Consider the following 14,795-nt stretch of genomic DNA (forward strand, 5'->3'; position numbering starts at 1 on the left):
TTGCCGGTAGATGTCAGTATTGTCTCCTGAACCTAGCCGTATCCATAGTTACGGACCTTGCCGGTAGAACCAATACTCTCTGGTACCATGGTTTAACATCACATTTACCAAAGGTTTGCATGTCACAATATTGTGCTTATCTACTCATAATAGTTTCATAATTTAGTTCACTTACATCAAACAGTTGTTTCACAAAATTAATTTGGATAAAGCCAATGTACAGATCTTTAGTTATTTAACAATAGGTATCTGCTTACCTTTGTAGTGGTCCGGACTTTTTGTGAAACACACAGTCCAATGAAAGAGGTGACCAAATGGGCCGGACAATACCCAGCGAAGTCCCTTCTACCAGATCACGTCGGAAGTCACCAATTGTCAAAGTTGCGTCAATTCAAATCTGGCATTAGGAACAAAAGAGGTCAACACGACTTCTAAGATATACTAGTTATTTTAATTAATGCAAAAACCTTCAATGGTAAATATGATGTTTCGTATATGCGGGCTCTTTGAAATACCCCGCAGGGCACTTCAGAGAACTAAATCCATTGTTTCAGATTGTTCTTCAAATTCTCTTACAGAGAGAGTTTCCCACCTCTCTGCTGGCCAATCAGAGTAGAGACTTGAGCGTGGTTTAGACTTACTCAGCCTATCCGTTGGCGCACCGGCTGTTCCCTGCCTCTTCTGTTACCAGGCATACGTTTATCATAACAACCTGTCATAGTGAAAAGAGCCAGCTCCCTTAGACACCATTCCTACGTCCAAGGAAGGTTCACAGATCACAAAGAACCAGTATAGTCTAGCATTTGGAGACACAAATCCTTATCTCATTTTAGCCCCTAAAACAGCTCTTCACATCAATCACAGCTTGCCAGGTGACACAACCTACATTAGCCCAGTCAAGAATGCATTCTTTCTAAGTTAGTCATCCCATCAATTATAAAAATAATACATCTGAATACAAGATGGCGAAGTAGTGCAGTCCTGTTTCTGTCGTGTGTCTGTAAATAGCCTGTAAATACCCTGTTTTTTGTATTTTTCGTACATATTTCCCTATCAGACTTTTCATCCTTCTACAAAATATACTTTCCTGCAACCCGCCTCACTCAATGTGGAACGGATTCTATTATTGACTTACCTTTATTTAGAATCTAGAATCTCCAGTTGAAACTAGCTAGCCAGCTAACTAGCTACTTGCTATTAGCCACAGCTAGCGGTGTTTCACCCAGAACATTGGATTTTTTCCGCGGGATTAATTTTAATCACTGGACATTGATCACCGGATATTCGGCCAGTCTGCACAGCGCGTTATCGACCCAGAACATATCAGTTTTTCCACCGGAATCACTGAATCACTGGACCTTTAACTCTGGATTCATCGCTACCAGCTGGCTACAACAAAACGGACGCTGTGGTCTGGCTAATCATCCTGAGCTAGGCCCATCTCCTGGCTATCTACCTCTCTGTCAACCGGACGGGACCACCTAGTGTTGACACGGAGCCCCGCCGATCCTACACGACTGGTCTGCCGACGAAATCGTCTGATGTGGTTACGACGTTAACCACGAAGATTCCATCCATCTGCTAGCCCTGGCCCGCTAGCACACGCTATCCGTGGCCTCTTACTCACTAAACTGAACTAGCTACTGAACTTGCTACTTGCTATTAGCCACAGCTAGCGGTGCTTCACCCAGAACATTGGATTTTTTTCCGCAGGATTAATTTTAATCACTGGACATTGATCACCGGATATTCGGCCAGTCTGCACAGCGCGTTATCGACCCAGAACATATCAGTTTTTCCGCTGGAATCACTGAATCATTGGACCTTTAACTCCGGATTCATCGCTACCAGCTGGCTACAACAAAACGGACGCTGTGGTCTGGCTAATCATCCTGAGCTAGGCCCATCTCCCGGCTATCTACCTCTCTGTCAACCGGACGGGACCACCTAGTGTTGACACGGAGCCCCGCCGATCCTACACGACTGGTCTGCCGACGAAATCGTCTGATGTGGTTACGACGTTAACCACGAAGATTCCATCCATCTGCTAGCCCTGGCCCGCTAGCACACGCTAGCCGTGGCCTCTTACTCACTAGCGCTTCACCACCGGACCTTATGATAACTCAGCTATACAGCTGATATCTGCTGGACTGTTCCTTTTTACGGTACTACATCCTGTTTATGTTTAGCCTCAGCCCAAACATGGTTAGTTTATTGTTGTTTCGGTTATTTCTAATTGTACTATATCACTGTAGACCCCCCAGCCTAGCTAAACCTGCCTTAGATAGCTCCTTTGTCCCTCCCCCCATACACTCAGAGACCGACTCAATTGATGCCTCTAGAGATACTATCTCTTTCATTGTTACCCAACGCTTAGGTTTACCTCCACTTTACTCATATCCTTCCATATCCTTGTCTGTACATAATGCCCTGAATCTTTTCTATAACACCCGGAAATCTGCCCCCTTTATTCTATGTACCCAACGCACTAGAAGACCAGTTCTTAAAGCCTTTAGCCGTATCCTTATTCTAGTCCTCCTCTGTTCCTCTGGTGATGTAGAGGCTAACCCAGGCCCTGCAGCCCTCAGTATCACTCCTACTCCCCAGGCGCTATCATTTGATGACTTCTGTAATCGCAAAAGTCTTGGTTTCTTGCACATAAATATCAGAAGTCTACTTCCTAAGTTTGAGTTATTCACTGCGTTAGCACACTCTGCCAACCCTGATGTTCTAGCAGTGTCTGAATCCTGGCTCAGGAAGGCCACCAAAAATTCTGAAATTTCCATCCCCAACTATAACATTTTCCATCTAGATAGAACTGCCAAAGGGGGTGGAGTTGCAATCTACTGTAGAGATAGCCTGCAGAGCTCTATCATACTATCCAGGTCTGTGCCCAAACAGTTTGAGCTTCTACTTCTAAAAATCCACCTTTCCAGAAATAAGTCTCTCACTGTTGCCGCTTGCTACAGACCCCCCTCAGCCCCCAGCTGTGCCCTGGACACCATATGTGAATTGATTGCCCCCCATTTATCCTCAGAGTTTGTACTGCTTGGTGACCTAAATTGGGATATGCTTAATACCCCAGCCATCCTACAATCCAAGCTAGATGCCCTCAACCTCACGCAAATTATCAACGAACCTACCAGGTACAACCCTAAATCCGTAAACATGGGTACCCTCATAGATATCATCCTGACTAACATACCCTCTAAATACACCTCAGCTGTCTTCAACCAGGATCTCAGCGATCACTGCCTTATTGCCTGCGTCCGTAACGGGTCCGCGGTCAAACGACCACCCCTCATTACTGTCAAACGCTCCCTAAAACACTTTAGCGAGGAGGCCTTCCTAATTGACCTGGCCCAGGTATCCTGGATGGATATAGATCTCATTCCGTCAGTAGAGGATGCCTGGTTGTTCCTTAAAAGTAATTTCCTCTCAATCTTAAATAAACATGCCCCATTCAAAAAATACAGAACTAAGAACCGATATAGCCCCTGGTTCTCCTCAGACTTGACTGCCCTTGACCAGCACAAAAACATCCTGTGGCGTACAGCATTAGCATCAAATAGCCCCCGCGATATGCAACTTTTCAGGGAAGTTAGGAACCAATATACACAAGCAGTCAGGAAAGCAAAGGCTAACTTTTTCAAACAGAAATTTGCATCCTGTAGCACTAACTCCAAAAAGTTTTGGGACACTGTAAAGTCCATGGAGAATAAGAGCATTTCCTCCCAGCTGCCCACTGCACTGAGGCTAGGAAACACTATCACCACCGATAAATCTACAATAATCGAGAATTTCAACAAGCATTTTGCTACAGCTGGCCATGCTTTCCATCTGGCTACCACTAACCCGGCCACCAACTCTGCACCCTCTGCTGCAACTTGCCCATGCCCCCCCCCCGCTTCTCCTTCACACAAATTCAGACAGCTGATGTTTTGAAAGCGCTGCAAAATCTGGACCCCTACAAATCAGCTGGGCTAGACAATCTGGACCCTTTCTTTCTAAAACTAGCCGCCGAAACTGTCGCAACCCCTATTACTAGTCTGTTCAACCTCTCTTTCATAACGTCTGAGATCCCCAGAGATTGGAAAGCTGCCGCGGTCATCCCCCTCTTCAAAGGGGGTGACACTCTAGATCCAAACTGCTACAGACCTATATCCATCCTGCCCTGCCTTTCGAAAGTATTCGAAAGCCAAGTTAACAAACAGATCATCGACCATTTCGAATACCACCGTACCTTCTCCGCTATGCAATCCGGTTTCCGAGCTGGTCACGGGTGCACTTCAGCCACGCTCAAGGTCCTAAACGATATTATAACCGCGATTGATAATAGACAGTACTGTGCAGCCGTCTTCATCGACCTGGCCAAGGCTTTCGACTCTGTCAACCACCGCATTCTTATTGGCAGACTAAATAGCCTTGGTTTCTCAAATGACTGCCTCGCCTGGTTCACCAACTACTTCTCAGATAGAGTTCAGTGTGTCAAATCGGAGGGCCTGTTGTCTGGACCTATGGCAGTCTCTATGGGGGTGCCACAGGGTTCAATTCTTGGGCCGACACTTTTCTCCGTGTATATCAATGATGTCGCTCTTGCTGCTGGTGACTCTCAGATCCACCTCTACGCAGACGACACCATTTTGTATACATCTGGCCCTTCATTGGACACTGTGTTAACAAACCTCCAAACGAGCTTCAATGCCATACAACAATCCTTCAGTAGCCTTCAACTGCTCTTAAACACTAGTAAAACTAAATGCATGCTTTTCAATCGAACGCTGCTAGCACCCGCCCACCCGACTAGAATCACCACTCTCGACGGGTCTGACCTAGAGTATGTGGACAACTACAAATATCTAGGTGTCTGGTTAGACTGTAAACTCAACTTCCAGACTCACATAAAGAATCTCCAATCCAAAGTTAAATCTAGAATCGGCTTCCTATTTCGCAACAAAGCCTCCTTCACTCATGCTGCCAAACATGCCCTCGTAAAACTGACTATCCTACCGATCCTTGACTTCGGCGATGTCATTTACAAAATAGCCTCCAACACTCTACTCAGCAAATTGGATGTAGTCTATCACAGTGCCATCCGTTTTGTCTCCAAAGCCCCATACACTACCCACCACTGTGACCTGTACGCTCTTGTTGGCTGGTCCTCACTACATGTTCGTCGTCAAACCCACTGGCTCCAGGCCATCTATAAATCACTGCTAGAAAAATCCCCGCCTTATCTTAGCTCATTGGTCACCATAGCAGCACCCACCCGCAGTCTGCGCTCCAGCAGGTATATCTCACTGGTCATTCCCAAAGCCAACACCTCCTTTGGCCGCCATTCCTTCCAGTTCTCTGCTGCCAATGACTGGAACGAATTGCAAAAATCTCTGAAGCTGGAGACTCTTATCTCCCTCAATAACTTTAAGCATCAGTTGTCAGAGCACCTTACCGATCACTGCACCTGTACACAGCCCATCTGAAATTAGCCCACCCAACTACCTCATCCCTATATTGTTATTTATTTTGCTCTTTTGCACCCCAGTATCTCTATTTGCACATAATCTCTTGCACATCTAGCATTCCAGTGTTAATACTATTGTAATTATTCTGCACTATAGCCTATTTATTGCCTTACCTCCATAACTTGCTACATTTGCACACACTGTATATATATTTTCTGTTGTATTTCTGACTTTATGTTTTTTTTTACCCCATATGTAACTCTGTGTTGTTTTTATTGCACTACTTTGCTTTATCTTGGCCAGGTCGCAGTTGTAAATGAGAACCTGTTCTCAACTGGCTTACCTGGTTAAATAAAGGTGAAATAAAAATAAATAAAAATCTCTCACACTTGTTTTAAGGACACTACAGTGGGGAAAAAAAGTATTTAGTCAGCCACCAATTGTGCAAGTTCTCCCACTTAAAAAGATGAGAGAGGCCTGTAATTTTTATCATAGGTACACGTCAACTATGACAGACAAAATGAGACATTCTTTTTCCAGAAAATCACATTGTAGGATTTTTTATGAATTTATTTGCAAATTATGGTGGAAAATAAGTATTTGGTCAATAACAAACAAGCAAGATTTCTGGCTCTCACAGACCTGTAACTTCTTCTTTAAGAGGCTCCTCTGTCCTCCACTCGTTACCTGTATTAATGGCACCTGTTTGAACTTGTTATCAGTATAATAGACACCTGTCCACAACCTCAAACAGTCACACTCCAAACTCCACTATGGCCAAGACCAAAGAGCTGTCAAAGGACACCAGAAAAAAAATTTGTAGACCTGCACCAGGCTGGGAAGACTGAATCTGCAATAGGTAAGCAGCTTGGTTTGAAGAAATCAACTGTGGGAGCAATTATTAGGAAATGGAAGACATACAGTGGGGGGAAAATGTATTTAGTCAGCCACCAATTGGGCAAGTTCTCCCACTTAAAAAGATGAGAGAGGCCTTTAATTTTCATCATAGGTACACGTCAACTATGACAGACAAAATGAGAAAAGAAAATCCAGAAAATCACATTGTAGGATTTTTAATGAATTGATTTGCAAATTATGGTGGAAAATAAGTATTTGGTCAATAACAAAAGTTTCTCAATACTTTGTTATATACCCTTTGTTGGCAATGACACAGGTCAAACGTTTTCTGTAAGTCTTCACAAGTTTTTCACACACTGTTGCTGGTATTTTGGCCCATTCCTCCATGCAGATCTCCTCTAGAGCAGTGATGTTTTGGGGCTGTCGCTGGGCAACACGGACTTTCAACTCCCTCCAAAGATTTTCTATGGGGTTGAGATCTGGAGACTGGCTAGGCCACTCCAGGACCTTGAAATGCTTCTTACGAAGCCACTCCTTCGTTGCCTGGGCGGTGTGTTTGGGATCATTGTCATGCTGAAAGACCCAGCCACGTTTCATCTTCAATGCCCTTGCAGATGGAAGGAGGTTTTCACTCAAAATCTCACGATACATGGCCCCATTCATTCTTTCCTTTACACAGATCAGTTGTCCTGGTCCCTTTGCAGAAAAACAGCCCCAAAGCATGATGTTTCCACCCCCATGCTTCACAGTAGGTATGGTGTTCTTTGGATGCAACTCAGCATTCTTTGTCCTCCAAACACGACGAGTTGAGTTTTTACCAAAAAGTTATATTTTGGTTTCATCTGACCATATGACATTCTCCCAATCCTCTTCTGGATCATCCAAATGCACTCTAGCAAACTTCAGACGGGCCTGGACATGTACTGGCTTAAGCAGGGGGACACGTCTGGCACTGCAGGATTTGAGTACCTGGCGGCGTAGTGTGTTACTGATGGTAGGCTTTGTTACTTTGGTCCCAGCTCTCTGCAGGTCATTCACTAGGTCCCCCCGTGTGGTTCTGGGATTTTTGCTCACCGTTCTTGTGATCATTTTGACCCCACGGGGTGAGATCTTGCGTGGAGCCCCAGATCGAGGGAGATTATCAGTGGTCTTGTACAGTGGGGAAAAAAAGTATTTAGTCAGCCACCAATTGTGCAAGTTCTCCCACTTAAAAAGATGAGAGAGGCCTGTAATTTTCATCATAGGTACACGTCAACTATGACAGACAAATTGAGCATTTTTTTTCAGAAAATCACATTGTAGCATTTTTTTATGAATTTATTTGCAAATTATGGTGGAAAATAAGTATTTGGTCACCTACAAATAAGCAAGATTTCTGGCTCTCACAGACCTGTAACTTCTTCTTTAAGAGGCTCCTCTGTCCTCCACTCGTTACCTGTATTAATGGCACCTGTTTGAACTTGTTATCAGCATAAAAGACACCTGTCCACAACCTCAAACAGTTACACTCCAAACTCCACTATTGCCAAGACCAAAGAGCTGTCAAAGGACACCAGAAACAAAAATGTAGACCTGCACCAGCCTGGGAAGACTGAATTTGCAATAGGTAAGCAGCTTGGTTTGAAGAAATCAACTGTGGGAGCAATTATTAGGAAATGGAAGACATACAAGACCACTGATAATCTCCCTCGATCTGGGGCTCCACGCAAGATCTCACCCCGTGGGGTCAAAATGATCACAAGAACGATGAGCAAAAATCCCAGAACCACACGGGGGGACCTAGTGAATGACCTGCAGAGAGCTGGGACCAAAGTAACAAAGCCTACCATCAGTAACACACTACGCTGCCAGGGACTCAAATCCTGCAGTGCCAGACGTGTCCCCCTGCTTAAGCCAGTACATGTCCAGGCCCGTCTGAAGTTTGTTAGAGTGCATTTGGATGATCCAGAAGAGGATTGGGAGAATGTCATATGGTCAGATGAAACCAAAATAGAACTTTTTGGTAAAAACTCAACTCGTCGTGTTTGGAGGACAAAGAATGCTGAGTTGCATCCAAAGAACACCATACCTACTGTGAAGCATGGGGGTGGAAACATCATGCTTTGGGGCTGTTTTTCTGCAAAGGGACCAGGACGACTGATCCGTGTAAAGGAAAGAATGAATGGGGCCATGTATCGTGAGATTTTGAGTGAAAACCTCCTTCCATCAGCAAGGGCATTGAAGATGAAACGTGGCTGGGTCTTTCAGCATGACAATGATCCCAAACACACCGCCCGGGCAACGAAGGAGTGGCTTCGTAAGAAGCATTTCAAGGTCCTCGAGTGGCCTAGCCAGTCTCCAGATCTCAACCCCATAGAAAATCTTTGGAGGGAGTTGCAAGTCTGTGTTGCCCAGCGACAGCCCCAAAACATCACTGCTCTAGAGGAGATCTGCATGGAGGAATGGGCCAAAATACCAGCAACAGTGTGTGAAAACCTTGTGAAGACTTACAGAACACGTTTGACCTGTGTCATTGCCAACAAAGGGTATATAACAAAGTATTGAGAAACTTTTGTTATTGACCAAATACTTATTTTCCACCATAATTTGCAAATAAATTCATTAAAAATCCTACAATGTGATTTTCTGGATTTTTTTCTCTCATTTTGTCTGTCATAGTTGACGTGTACCTATGATGAAAATTACAGGCCTCTCTCATCTTTTTAAGTGGGAGAACTTGCACAATTGGTGGCTGACTAAATACTTTTTTCCCCACTGTATATATAACACAGGAAAATAACGTATTTGACTGCACTGGGCCTTTAAGATTATGCACAGCATGCAATTAAGGCACAGTTAGATGAAGGAGCAATGGTATGTACACTTATCTCAGTATTCTTCATGATTGTTTGTATTATTGGTTTGGGAGGCATGTTTAGAATACCAACTGTGTTGTTCAATGATGGCATAAATGGGTCTCACCTGTCAATCATGTTGTTGTCTTCTCTGTGAGAGCAACACTAACAATATATTTCATGCCCTTCTGCCTTCATTACACACACTTTACCACTTGATCAGCCCCCTGAATCAGTGTCTCGGCTAGGCTCTCTTCATTTTTTAAAATCCTCTCCCTCTCTCTGCCAACCCCCCCCCCCCAACCTAGTCTCTCCTCTCTGTATGATGAGTCTGAGTTGCTAAGTGACAATTGCAACGTGATCTAAGATTCTAAGCCTCTGCTTTTATGACACATCACATTTATGACGCTTTAACTCTTCTGTTTAAAGTGTCTCAAACACACACACACCGACATATGTAGGCTAAAAGGTATAGCCTGTTAGAAGCAAAGTAATTGTGCCATAAACTGTGTAAGCATGTATGTAATCAAAATCTGTTGTGTAATTGCATTGTGTGTGTGTGTGTGTGTGTGTGTGTGAGTGTGTGTGTGTTCATCTCATTGGATCAGCCTGAGTTGCAAGGTGTGCTGGGAGGAGGCCGGGGGCGAGGAAAACATGGTGGCAGCGTGGGGGTGATACGCGGGAGCAGGCTTCCCAAAATGTCCTCAGTGATGGCAGGATGCCAAACACACCAACAAGATGTCCGACAGAGACGCCACCTCCCAGAGGAGAGACAGCTACGTGTCGGGGAAGCGGACGAGTTGATGTAGGAGGAGCGCAATGGGAGACCCCTCCACCCCTGAAGGATTGTTGGCTGATAGGCAAGGCAGTGGAGCTGACGTAGGGGGACATGACGTTGATGAACTCCAGGGCGTAGTAGGGCAGCCAGTTGATGGCGAAGACCAGCGTTGACCCAATCAGGAGCGCTGTGGCCTTCTTGTTGCGGCGGTCTGCAGCCAGCGTGCCCCGGCAGCGATGGAGGTGGTTGATGATGAGGCCACAGTTGAGGGCGTTGCAGAGGAGCGGAGCAAAGTAGTAGACCAGGAAGGCTGGCACCAGGGAACCCAGTCACAGACCACATACACCACTGTCAAAATGGATGTAGGTGACCTGGGGAATGGCGATTGTGACAGAGACTAGCGAGATCACTGCCACGATCCCGGCTCTGAGAAAGGGGGAGAGAGGAGGGTATATAGCTGAGGGGGCTCCAACTGAGTGTAGATGAGTAGTGTAATTCCATAATTCCTATACTTACACTTCAGTGGGGCTGGCGGGCGTTTTAGCAGGTGGGCCACTATGCGGTAGCTGAGCACCGACAAGGCTTCCAGACTAAATACTGTATAATGCACTCCGGCCATCAGGGAGGTGACGAAGCCCAGCAGCACACAGATACCGTCCCCTAGCAGTCCTGGGAGCTGTTGCTGGGCAGGACGCAGGACAGGGTGAGCAGGGCGCACAGGTCGGCCAGGCTCAGGTTGAGGAGCAGCACGGAGCTGGGCTTGGAGCGTCGCCGCAGTTTACACATCAGCACTAGCCACATGAGCAGATGACCCCCCGACCCCCACCAGGAGGGAGAGGATGCTGACCAGGAGCAGCACCAGGGAGAAGGAGATGGTGGTGTTGGTGGACACCGTGTTGAAGAGCAGGTTCACTATGGCCGGCATGGTGGTGGGAGACACTGCACTATAGATGAAGAACTGGTAGAGGAGGGGTGGAAGGAGGAGTGGAAGGAGGGGTGATAGGAGGGGTGTTAGGAAAGGTGGAAGGAGGGGTGATCGGAAAGGTGGAAGGAGGGGTGATAGGAGGGGTGTTAGAAAAGGTGGAAGGAGGGGTGATAGGAGGGGTGATCGGAAAGGTGGAAGGAGGGGTGATAGGGAAGGTGGAAGGAAGGGTGATAGGAGGGGTGGAAGGAGGGGTGATCGGAGGGGTGATAGGAGGGGTGGAAGGAGGGGTGATAGGACGGGTGGAAGGAGGGGTGTTAAGAAAGGTGGAAGGAGGGGTGATAGGAGGGGTGATCGCAAAGGTGGAAGGAGGGGTGGTAGGAAAGGTGGAAGGAGGGGTGATAGGAGGCGTGGAAGGACGGGTGATCGGAGGGGTGATAGGAGGTGTGGAAGGAGGGGTGATAGGAAAGGTGTAAAAATACGCTTTAGTAGGGTGGGAGACTGACCAGATGAAGAACTGATAGAAGAGGGACCAAGAATACACCCTAGTAGGGTGGGAGACTGACCAGATGAAGAACTGATAGAAGACGGACCAAGAATACGCCCTAGTAGGGTGGGAGACTGGCTGCTCTAGCTGCTTCAGTTGGAGAAGGACTGAGAGAGAAGGAGGGAAGGACGGAGAGAGGGAAGCACATCATTAATTTCTTGTTTTCAATGCTTTCTCTTCCTCCCCCAACTTCATTATTTAAGGACATACAGTGCATTCGGAAATTATTCAGACCCCTTCACTTTTTCTACATTTTGTTGTGTTACAGCCTTATTCTATAATGGATTAAATAGTTTTTTTCCTCATCAATCTACACACAATACCCCATAATGACAAAGCAAAAACAGGTTTTTAGAATTTTTTACAAATGTAACGTAACAAATTTTGGAAAAAGGGAAAGGGTCTGTAGATACAGTATTTTGGGGAGAAATTTCAATTGAATTAGTCTCTCCACCTTACAACGCCTCAAAGAGTTTGGAGGGATCTCTTTACCCAACTTTAAACTCTACTATGCATTCCAGCTGAGGTCACTGACTATTTGTCTTGGCTCTTCATCTGATGTGCCTTGGTGGAAAATAGAGGAGGCCAAGTCTCACCCAATTAGAATTCTTCTGATAAAGCAAAAAACGTCCTAATCTTTTATGGGATCTATTATAAAAAATAAATTTACAGTTTGGTACCAAATCAATAATTATCTGGGCACAACTTGCAATTTTCACAAGTTATCACCTATTTGGAATATCAATTTTATTTTATCTGGCTTTATGCCCTTTACATTCCCTCCTTGGTCTAAGCAAGGTGTTCATGTTTTGAAGGACATCTTCAACCTGCAAGGGCTTCGTTCCTTTCAAGATCTGAAAGAGTCATAATCTCTATATGGTTCTTCCTGTTTTCTTTATTTCTATTTTTTATCTCATAATTCGTACAGCATTGAAAACCTACGGTGTACCATGGGACACCAAACCATACTGCCACGCTTTATTGAAATCACTTTCATGTCCAGTGGTGTCCTCACTATATGATAGGCTAGTAACTCATAATATAAAACATATACCTGTTATGGAGATCTGGGAGAATTACCTACAAAGTGCAGCGTTTGAATGGGATTGGACCACGATATGGGGCAATATTTTTGCCTCTTCTAAGAGCCTTGTCCATCAACTTATTCATTTCAAATTTACTCAAAGGTTTTATTTTACCCCAGAGCGAAGGTTCAAAATGAAGCTTGTGGATAGTGATTTATGTAATAAATGTATCCAATCTAAGGTGGCCAAATATATGCATATGTTTTGGAGCTGTGTACCGGTGAAGTCTATTTGGGTTCATGTTGTTATTGTTTTAAATTGTATTCTTGGCAGAAACATACCTGTTTGCCCATCCCTCCTCCGGCTAGGTTGTAACCCTAGCATTTTGTTATCTTATCAAAAGAGGCAGATTTTTATGGCTGCATTAACAGTAGGCAAAAAAACTATTCTAAGGAGTTGGTTTGAACCGGGTATTGCCCTTTGCAGATTTTGGTTGCTAATGTACTTGGATATTGCGCAGCTGGAAAGACCCACTGCCAGACTGCGTGGGGCCAAGCCCAAAACTCTGGTAAATTTGTCACATGCTCTCTCCCACTTGCAAGAGCTAATTTAACAACAATGTGAGATAGCATTGCCCTGCTCTGTCTTTTTCTCAGTTTACCTATGAGGCTCTGGGTTGGTTGAGAATGAAATTTGAATAGACCGTTTTAATTTGGAAATACTGAAAACTATTTGTCTTTAATCTATTTTGTTTTGTCCTTTTTCATTTTCATGTTGTTTTTGTTTTTGTGTTTTGACATTTAGTTTGTTTTATTTTCCCCCTATTGAACTGCACATATTTATATCTTGAAACTGTAATTGTCTAGGACAATAATTGTTCACAAACACAAATTGATTTGAGGGAAGAATCAGACATGTTTTAATAATGTATATTATTATCACATTTATTATTCATCTATTAATAGTTTATGTTTGTCTGGTGCTGGTTGGCTGAAACCTATTATAGCAGAACTCAATGGCCTCCCCTTAGATTGGCATCTCTTTCTCGCTCTCTCTCTCTATACCTAAAGCTACTCAACTGAATCACATCACAACATAGGCCAGTACACTTTGTCACACAAACACAAAAATACATCACATCTGCTCTCAAGGGAAGCAGCAGCAGCAGCATAGCACTGACACAGACTGTTCAGACTACCCATCAGCCGTAACAGCATTGTATGTCTGAATGAGATGCAGGCTGAGAAAGGGAACAGGAACAAGCTGACCACTGGGAACTGACTGTCACCGTGGTAAACAACATCCAGTTTTACCTTGTCAGCTTGATGAGTGAAGTGAACTACCTGTGCCTTGACACCTAACTGTGTCTTGACATTTGTAAAGTTTTGTTGTTTGTTGAAAGTTAATGAGTAATTGGCTTTGATTTGAAGTCCAAGAACTAGCCCAAAGTACAGTGGGGAAAAAAGTATTTAGTCAGCCACCAATTGTGCAAGTTCTCCCACTTAAAAAGATGAGAGCGGCCTGTAATTTTCATCATAGGTACACCTCAACTATGACAGACAAGTAGAGATTTTTTTTCTCCAGAAAATCACATTGTAGGATTTTTAATGAATTTATTTGCAAATTATGGTGGAAAATAAGTATTTGGTCACCTACAAACAAGCAAGATTTCTGGCTCTCACAGACCTGTAACTTCTTCTTTAAGAGGCTCCTCTGTCCTCCACTCGTTACCTGTATTAATGGCACCTGTTTGAACTTGTTATCAGTATAAAAGACACCTGTCCACAACCTCAAACAGTCACACTCCAAACTCCATTATGGCCAAGACCAAAGAGCTGTCAAAGGACACCAGAAACAAAATTGTAGACCTGCACCAGGCTGGGAAGACTGAATCTGCAATAGGTAAGCAGCTTGGTTTGAAGAAATCAACTGTGGGAGCAATTATTAGGAAATGGAAGACATACAAGACCACTGATAATCTCCCTCGATCTGGGGCTCCACGCAAGATCTCACCCCGTGGGGTCAAAATGATCACAAGAACGGTGAGCAAAAATCCCAGAACCACACGGGGGGACCTAGTGAATGACCTGCAGAGAGCTGGGACCAAAGTAACAAAGCCTACCATCAGTAACACACTACGCCGCCAGGGACTCAAATCCTACAGTGCCAGACGTGTCCCCCTGCTTAAGCCAGTACATGTCCAGGCCCGTCTGAAGTTTGCTAGAGTGCATTTGGATGATCCAGAAGAGGATTGGGAGAATGTCATATGGTCAGATGAAACCAAAATAGAACTTTTTGGTAAAAACTAAACTTGTCGTGTTTGGAGGACAAAGAATGCTGAGTTGCATCCAAAGAACACCATACCTACT

The 14,795-nt window shown here is 44.6% G+C and overlaps 1 pseudogene across 1 annotated transcript; it reads right to left on the minus strand.

The window, feature by feature from the left end:
* Positions 1-9,745: 9,745 nt before the first annotated feature.
* Positions 9,746-10,857, minus strand: LOC311098864 (somatostatin receptor type 3-like; annotated as a pseudogene). The gene is made up of 2 exons: positions 10,449-10,857; positions 9,746-10,358 (listed from the first exon to the last, which is right to left on the minus strand). The product of its transcript is annotated as a somatostatin receptor type 3-like (transcript).
* Between the last annotated feature and the right edge of the window lie 3,938 nt (positions 10,858-14,795).

The sequence above is a fragment of the Coregonus lavaretus genome (assembly GCF_964263955.1).
Source record: "Coregonus lavaretus genome assembly, chromosome: 23".
In the NCBI taxonomy this organism is placed as follows: domain Eukaryota; kingdom Metazoa; phylum Chordata; class Actinopteri; order Salmoniformes; family Salmonidae; genus Coregonus; species Coregonus lavaretus.